The following is a 9,553-nucleotide window of genomic DNA, read 5'->3' as shown; positions in this document are numbered from 1 at the left end:
GGATCTAACTTAGGTCAGTCCTCCAGCTATGGTCAATGGGGCTCAAGTCAATATGGCTCAAGTCAATCTTCTCGCAATAGCCGACACAGATCTGGCTCAAGTCAGTCTTCTGGCCACAGCCGACATGGATCTGGCTCAGGTCAGTCCTCTAGCTATGGACGACATGGTTCTACTTCAGGACAGTCATCAAGCTGCAGCCAACAGGGATGTAACTTAGGTCAGTCCTCCAGCTATGGTCAACATGGCTCAAGTCAATCTTACAGCCACCGCCGACACAGATCTGGCTCAAGTCAATCTTCTGGCCACAGCCGACATGGATCTGGCTCAGGTCAGTCTTCTAGCTGTGGTCAGCATGGTTCTAGCTCAAGAGAGTCATCTGGCTTTGGTCAACATGGATCTGGCTTTGGTCAGTCCTCTAGCTACGGACAACACAGTTCTACTTCAGAACAGTCATCAGGCTGTGGCCAGCAGGGATCTAACTTAGGTCAGTCCTCTAGCTATAGTCAACATGGCTCAAGTCAATATGGCTCAGGCCAGTCTTACAGCCACAGCAGACACAGATCTGGGTCAAGTCAGTCTTCTGGCCACAGCCAACATGGATCTGGCTCAGGTCAGTCTTCTAGCTGTGGTCAGCATGGTTCTAGCTCAAGAGAGTCATCTGGCTTTGGTCAACATGGATCTGGCTTAGGTCAGTCCTCTAGCTATGGACAACATGGTTCTACTTCAGGACAGTCATCAGGCTGTGGCCAGCAGAGATCTAACTTAGGTCAGTCCTCCAGCTATGGTCAACAGGGCTCAAGTCAATATGGCTCAAGTCAATCTTCTTGCAATAGCCGACACAGATCTGGCTCAAGTCAGTCTTCTGGTCACAGCCAACATGGATCTGGCTCAGGTCAGTCTTCTACTTTTGGTCAGCGTGGTTCTAGCTCAAGAGAGTCATCTGGCTTTGGTCAACATGGATCTGGCCTAGGTCAATCCTCTAGCTACGGACAACACAGTTCTACTTCAGGACAGTCATCAGGCTGTGGCCAGCAGAGATCTAACTTAGGTCAGTCCTCCAGCTATGGTCAACGGGGCTCAAGTCAATATGGCTCAAGTCAATCTTACAGCCACCGCCGACACAGATCTGGCTCAAGTCAGTCTTCTGGCCACAGCCGACATGGATCTGGCTCAGGTCAGTCTTCTAGTTTTGGTCAGCATGGTTCTAGCTCAAGACAGTCATCTGGCTTTGGTCAACATGGCTCAGGCTTAGGTCAATCCTCTAGCTACGGACAACATGGTTCTACTTCAGGACAGTCATCAAGCTGCAGCCAACAGGGATCTAACTTAGGTCAGTCTTCCAGCTATGGTCAACGTGGCTCAAGTCAATATGGTTCAAGTCAGTCTTCTGGCTGCAGACAACAAGGATCTGGCTCAGGTCAGTCTTCTAGCTGTGGTCAGCATGGTTCTAGCTCAAGACAGTCATCTGGCTTTGGTCAACATGGATGTGGCTTAGGTCAGTCCTCTACATATGGACACCATGGGTCTACTTCAGGACAATCATCAAGCTGTGGTCAACATATATCTGGATCAGGTCAGCCTTCTAGCTATGGTCAATGTGGGTCTGGATTAGGTACTCCCAATCAATCAAGAAGAAACAGCCAGGAATGCTCAGGATACAGTCAAAAAGAAAGAAGTAGGAGTTGTAGCCCAACAGGTAGCAAGTCTGATGGATATGAGAGTATTTGTGGACAATCAGAAACGTGTAGGCAACAAAGCCAAGGATGCAGCCAGGGTCAAACGGAATCTGGCTACAGCTATTCAAATTGTAATGAAGGGCAACCAGGAGGTAGTTATAGACAAGAGGAAAGCTCCTCAAGTTGTGGCTTTAGACAGTTTACACCATGCTATGGAGAATCTAGATCTAACACTAGCAATACATTGTTAATTTGCAAGGAGGATAACAGACAGGGTGGCTATTATGACCAGAGAGAAGGAGGTCACTATGGAGGGAGAGATACAAAGTCAAGTTTCTACAAGTTACAGAGCAGCACTCCACTCTATGAGTATGTCCAACAGCAGAGGTGCTAATTCAAGTGATGAATAGTAAATGGAAGTGAAGTTAACTCAAGCAGTAGTTTAAAAAATATGAAACTTACATACAAGCAATGCATTACCAAACTTCTTTCTAAAAGTAGATGTATCTATTTCTGTCTTTTCCTTTTAAACATGTAACTGTAATTAATTCCTTGTTATTGTGTTCCTTCCAAAGAATGTTGGGTATGGGGACTACTTTGCTAGGAAATACAGAGTTGAATAAATGATGTATGAAAATAAATTCAGAAGAATAATGCAAAACATTTAAGGAGCTTGGGGTTTAGGTGAGGTGTCTTTTTGACAGCTCCTTACTCATCATATGATGCCAAAACTAATCTTTCATCTCTAAAGAGCAAAAAATTATACATGTGTTACCAGTTCTGGAGCCAAAGCTTCACTTATAGCAACATGGACCATAATTTTCTGTATGCTCCACAATGGATGGTGGCAGAAAAGACCCTAAAAGCAAAGATGTAGCATCAATAGCATCTTTGCTTATCAAAACCACCAAGCTCCTTTTCTTAGCTGCATTTTTAATGAATAAACTAACAAGAGGCATTAAAAATTGGCACCAGGTGCTTCTCCCTAACTTGTGAGTGAGAGCATTTTTTTCTTAAAGGGCAGGAATGAATCAATTCAGGATTGAAGGATCTAAATGTTAGCTCTGACTTGGTTTCAGCAAGAAAGATTTTGACTCCTACTACTAAGAATTTCCTCCAGGTTAAAAAAAAAAAATTAGAGAGCATGAAAACACAATGGCTCCAAACTACCTCTGTAGTTCACTGGCCTTCCTCAGAGGAAAATATCATTTATACAGCAATGGAACAAAATACTGTCAGCAACTACTTTACAGTTTCTTAGCTTGACTGTAGTATATTTGTTTCAAGTCTCTGGATTCAAATAAACTTTGACTGCATTAAAATTGACAATAAATAATGATGATGAAATACTGAGGTTTGTCTCATCTCTGCTTCAGTTCACTCTCACACACAGGTGGTCATACTAGAAACTAACTTAAATAGTTATTGTCCAAGACCCGGTCCTTCACAAATAACCCAGAATATACAAATATTTTTTAATTCGAGAAAACAAGACAAATAACCTAGTTTTAAAATGAACAAAAGCTCTGATTTGACACTTACTAAACAGGATGACCAATAAGTACTTGAAAAGATGCTCAATGTCCTTAGTCATCAGAGAAATGCAAATTAAAACATAGTAAGATACTATCACACAAACACTAGAATGGCCAAAGTTTAAAATGTGGGCAATACCAAGAGCTGGTATTACTGGTGAAAAGTAAAATGACATATTCACTTTGAAAAATAGTGTGGCAATTTCTTCAATTCAGTCCAGTCACTCAGTCATGTCCGACTCTTTGTGACCCCATGGACTACAGCATGCCAGGCCTCCCTGTCCATTGCCAACTCATGTCCAGTTTACTCAAACTCATGTCCATTGAGTCGGTGATGTCATCCAACCACTTCATCCTCTGTCATCCCCTTATCCTCCTGCCTTCAATCTTTCCCAGCATCAGGGTCTTTTCAAATGAGTCAGTTCTTCCTCTAATTTGATATTTATAAGTTCTTTGTATGGTGATGGTTCTTTGTATGGTGGGGAAAAACAGGAAAATGTATAAAAAGAAAGTTCACCAAAATAGAAATTTTAACAGCCAAGTGGCATTTTTAAAACAATACTCAGAGAAACATAAAATTAAGATATAATGAAATATCATTTCATACCAATCAGATTACAAAAAAATTATTCTGGCATAGAACATTAGAGAGGATATTGAGCAATGAAGATCTACATTGGTAACCACTTAGGAAGCAATTTGGCAATGACATGAGAGTCAGAAAATGTTGCAAATAACTTAAAAGTTCAAGAGAAGAATAGATAAATCAATTGTGATATATCCATACACTAGAATGCTATACAACAGTTAAAATTAATGAGATATACCTAAGGCAGGGGTGGAGGGAGTACAGAATACAACACCAAAAATTATGCTACGTTGGCATATGGATTATTCTGAGCTGAAGGTAATCAAGGCCTCGCTGACTCAGGAAGAGCTCCTTTTCTGGGGTTTGTTTGTTTTTGCCGCTCCCGCTTCCCTGGTGGCTCAGAGGTTAAAGTGTCTGCCTGGAATGCAGGAGACCCAGGTTCGATCCCTGGGTCGGGAAGATCCCCTGGAGAAGGAAATGGCAACCCACTCCAGTACTCTTGACTCCAGTACTCTTGCCTAGAGAATCCCATGGACAGAGGAGCCTGATAGGCTACTAGTCCATGGGGTCGCAAAGAGTCGGACATGACTGAGTGACTTCAATCACTCACTCACTCACTGACTCACTTAACTGTCTAAAAGAGTTTAGGTACAGGGCCTACTGGGGCTTCTCGAGTGGCTCAGACAGTGAAGAATCTTCCATACTACAGGACAGCTAGGTTTGATCCTTGGGTTGGGAAGATCCCCTGGAGAAGGGAATTCTCACCTGGAGAATTCTACAGACGGAGCCTGGTGGGCTACAGTCCATGGGGTTGCAAAGAGTCAGACACAACTGAGTGACTAACACACACTTTCACTTTTCACAAGGCCTATACTAGGATCAAAGCTATTAGCAGAAATAACTTTTTGTATCAGGAAGACTTATCTCCATGGCCTGGAAAACACTCGTTTACCAAACATTAGCTCTTCTCTTCTTATGAACTGTCTTCCTCCCTTTGAAGTCCCCTACCCTTGTCTCTGGGCTTCCCTGGTAACTCGACTGGTAAAGAATCTGCCACAATGCAGAAGACCCCGGTTCAATTCATGGCTCAGGAAGATCCCCTGGAGAAAGGAATGGCTACCCACTCCAGCATTCTTGCCTGGAGAACTCCATGGACAGAAGAGGCTGGCAGGCTACATTCCATGGGGTAGCAAAGAGTTGGACACAATTGAGCAACTAAGCACAGCATAGCACAGCACCCTTTTCTCCTTTGCTCAGAACGTTTATATAAGCCTCAACTGCCTGACTGCCTTTGAGTCTCATATTCTTATGGAACTCCCATATGTATGAAATTAAAATTGTTTTTCTCCAGTTAATCTATATCAACTTAATTATTAGGCTAGCCACATAAACTAGAAGGGAAGAAGTTTTCTGCTCCTAAGTGTATTCAAATCTTCCTCAACTTATGATGGGAGCTACATCCCAATAAAATCATTGTAAGGTTAAATACATTACACTGAAAATGCATTTAATACATCTATTCTACCAAACATCATAGTTTAGTCTAGCCTACTTTAAATATGCTCAGAACACTTATATTAGTCTTTAGCTGGGCAAAATCATCTAAAACAAAGCCTATTTTTATAACAAATTGTAGTACATGTAATTTATTGTACTGCATGTAATTTACTGAACATTATACTGAAAGAGAAAAACAGAATGGTTGTATCAGTTGTTTACCCTCGTGATTGCATAGCTGCCCAGGAGCTATGGCTCCTTGCCACTGACCAGCACCTAGACAGAATTGTACCACACGTCACTAGCCTAGGGAAAGCTCTAAATTCAAAATTCAAACAACAGTTTCCACTGAAGGCTTATCATTTTCAAACCATCACAAAGCTGAAAACAGTATAAGCCAAACCACTGTAAGTCAGAGACTATCTGTGTATCTCAATACGGAGAAGTCCCCAAAATATAAACATTACATGAAAACCTGTAAAACATCTCTATACTGTGTGTTACCCTTTATAAAGTCTTACAATATACATCATAATACCTATATTATTATTTGTGGTGGTGGTTTAGTTGCTAAGTAGAGTCTGACTCTTGCAACCCATGGACTGTAGCCTGCCAGGCTCCACTGTCCATGAGATTCTCCAGGTAAGAATACTGGAGTGGGTTGCCATTTCCTTCTCCAGGGGATCTTCCCAACTGAGGAATTGAACCCGGGTCTCCTGCATTACAGGCAGATTCTTTCCCAACTGAGCTATAAGGGGAGCCCATTATTACTTGTCAAATATGTGTTAACTTAATTATTATTTGTAATTAACACATATTTGGTAAATATAAAAGTCCTTATGGGAATGTAAAACACCAGATTCAGAACAGTAGTTACCTCTGGAGAGAGGGAAGAAAATGGGACTGAACAAAAAAACAAGTCCAAAAGTTTTCTTAAGTAAGTTGATATTTATTCTTATATTACTCCCTACACTTATTTATAAGCCATAATTATTCAATATTTCACAAAAATAAGGACACAAAGATCAACGTGAGCATGCCATCAAAGACCATTCAAGGAAGAAAGTGTTCTGACAAGCTACTCAACTGACATATGGTTGAAATAAATGAATCAGCACATCAACACCTAATGAGATTCACCATCCAAATCGTACAACCACCTGTGTGATTTAGACTTGACACTCACCAGGGAGACTTCTGAAATGCTGGCTGTTATTTTCCCCAAAGGAGGAAGCACTGACTAATCAGATTAAAAAGGACACCTAGCGACTTCTCTGGTGGCCCAGTGGTGAAGACTCCATCTGCCAGTGCAGAGGACACAGGTTTGATCCCTGGTCCGAGAAGATTCCACACACTGAGGGGCAACTAAGCCAGTGTACCACAACTACTGAGGCCTGTGTGCCTAGAGCCTGTGCTCGGCAACAAGAGAAGCCACCACCACAGGAGACCCATACACCACAACTAGAGACGAGCCCTCACTCTCTACAGCTAGAGAAAAGCCGGCGCAGCAATAAAGACCCAGTGCAGCTCAAAATAAATAAATAATGAATTTAAAAAATAGAGACAATCAGTGTTTCTGATGGCACATTTCTGACTGGAAATTAATAAGCTGGCATTCTAGTTTCATATTGCAGACCTGGTTAGGTTAGTTACAGAGAAACAGCTTTCCTGAATCTAAGTAGCTCTTGAGACACCAACATCAGTGAACATCTAAGTCTACAAGGATGAGGACCAAATCTGACCCTTTTACCAGGCAATATCTCAACCTTATTCTTTACCTCTTCTAAATTTTAGGGTTCAGGAGAAAGAAAATTAAGATTAAGCAAAAATTTTCAAATAAATACCTCATTGTATATCTAAGTCAAATTTTTCATACTATTCCTCTTCTCCTTGTTATGACTCCAAAATCTAAGAATTGTAATATTTCACCTAGAAAAAAAATAGAAAGGGATAGACTAACTGTTGAGGGTAGAATCTTACAGGATCTCAGTAACTTATCCAGAGTCTGCATCCCAATTCAGAAAATAAAGTCAATTTTTTTCTGCGCACTCATATGTAAATCAATTTCTGGAAGACAGATTCATACTAAAGCAAAGTCTTAATGGTCCAGGTTTTTTTTATGCAAGACAGATATGCATTGAGAACAGGACCAGTTGTCTATCTTGGGAACTTCCCTCCCACTGGGTGGGTTCATTTAAGAAACAGCAGAGATTCTTCAATGAGCTTTACAGCAAAGAAGCTTGATTCTCAAAGAGCTGGCCTACCATAAAATAGTAAACTGATGATTTTAATAATCTGTCTTCAAAGGGAAAGAGTATGAAACTAACATTTTATGAACTGGGAATATAAAATCATGCACTTTATATATATTATTAATATATTACTTATTGCTTAATTTCACTCTCATAGAAACCTTAGGACTAGAGGAACTACACTCAGTTTATTGAAGAGAAAACCGAAACCCTGAAAGGTTAAGTGACTTGCCTATATTAGTAGAGCCAAGATTTATACCCAGTCTGACTCAAAAGCACATGTGTTGTTACCATATGTCGTCCACTCTGGTAATATTTTTCTTTAAACAACTACAGTCAAACACCTAGGACTGGATCAGCCCCATGGTCTAGACACTGCTGGAGACACACCAACTGGTACTCATCCTCTGACTCTCCTTTTCCTACCCTCCATGCAAAGATACTTAATGTCCTTAAGGAACATTTGAGAAACACTCTTGCTCAACAGCAACACACCTAAGAACAATCCTAAGGGAGGATCCCTGCTGCAGATAACTCATCTCCTCACATTTTATTTGTCTCATCACAGTTAATGGTTCTCATTAGCTTCAATTCCAGAGGGTGGCATTTCTGACCTAGTCCTCCCTAGTGCAAGCCTCATTTAAGGGGCTCATTAGTCATTAAGGGACTAATTATAAACAACCTCCCACAGTCTAGCACTCTTTAAAAACAATGATCCAAGGTCAATACCCAGAATCCCCTGTCTCAGCCCTGCCACCATCACCCCCTCCTGTGTCCTCCGACTCCCCCACTCTATAAGCTTTATTGCATAAATGAAAGATCCCTGAGCAACCCTCCCAGCTCCTGCTTGGTCCTTGTCTACAACTCTTAGTCAGAGCATTCCAGATGTTGAAGATATTAAACCACCAGGTACTCCGAGACACAGCTGTGACAATCTGCCATACAATATACTCTCAGATTGCATAGGCAGAGAACGAAACTCCATGTGCAAAGACATCAAAGAGGGAGGGTGTTCAGGGAACAAAGAGTAGATGTCTTTGACTGAAGCAGGCAGGCAAAAAGGATCAGGAACTGTGGCTGGAAATGCTAGTTAGAAAAGACTTAAGTGGACTGTGAGGAACACAAAGAAGAAAAGTCAGTGAAGAATGTTGATAAAGGTGAATAGAGGAAGAAGGAGAAAGTGCTGCTTTCAGAAGCCAAGAGAACTCCAGTAACAGGCATGAATATAAAATGTATTTTATAAAGTTATAGTAAATAAAGCCAGAGAGAACTAGAAAAAGAGTAAACAAATAGATCAACATGTCTGAATAAACAGTCCAGAAATATATATATATGTGTGCGTGTGTGTGTGTGTGTGTGTGTTTGTGTGTGTATACACACATATCAGAGAAGGCAATGGCAACCCACTCCAGTACTCTTGCCTGCAAAATCCCACGGATGGAGGAGCCTGGTAGGCTGCAGTCTATGGGGTCGCTAAGTCAGACACGACTGAGCGACTTCACTTTCACTTTTCGCTTTCATGCATTGGAGAAGGACATGGCAACCCACTCCAGTGTTCTTACCTGGAGGATCCCAGGGACGGGGGAGCTGGGTGGGCTGCCATCTATGGGGTCGCACAGAGTCAGGCACGACTGAAGTGGCTTAACAACAACAAGAACAATACACACATATATACATAAAATATATACATTTTTTTAAAGGACACACAGAGTATCTGCTACATAGTTAACATAGGCAAAGCACTTAGAAAAGTGCCGGATCCACAGTCATCCTCCAAGTGTTATTGTTATTGTCCTTGTTACTATTTGTTGTTGCTGCTATTGTTATTACAAGTCAGTATGGAAAGGAAAGATTCTTTCAAGAAGTCTGACAGGAAAGAGAAGCATAAGAGTAGGCAAAGAAGAGAGAAGAAGCCTTTACAAAGAAGGAAATTAAAGTACGTGTTGAAAACCTAGGAGACACCCAATAAAGTTTACTAAATGAGTGAAAAATATTAATAATTGG

At 41.3% G+C, this 9,553-nt stretch overlaps 1 non-coding gene across 1 annotated transcript; it reads left to right on the top strand.

The window, feature by feature from the left end:
* Positions 1–4,187: 4,187 nt before the first annotated feature.
* Positions 4,188–4,259, top strand: TRNAS-GGA (transfer RNA serine (anticodon GGA)). Its single transcript has one exon. It is a non-coding gene; the product is annotated as a tRNA-Ser (tRNA).
* The last annotated feature ends 5,294 nt before the right edge of the window (positions 4,260–9,553 follow it).

This window comes from Ovis canadensis, chromosome 1, assembly GCF_042477335.2.
Source record: "Ovis canadensis isolate MfBH-ARS-UI-01 breed Bighorn chromosome 1, ARS-UI_OviCan_v2, whole genome shotgun sequence".
NCBI classification, from domain to species: domain Eukaryota; kingdom Metazoa; phylum Chordata; class Mammalia; order Artiodactyla; family Bovidae; genus Ovis; species Ovis canadensis.
The sequence above is the reverse complement of the archived record's forward strand: the minus strand, read 5'-3'. Positions and strand labels throughout refer to the sequence as shown.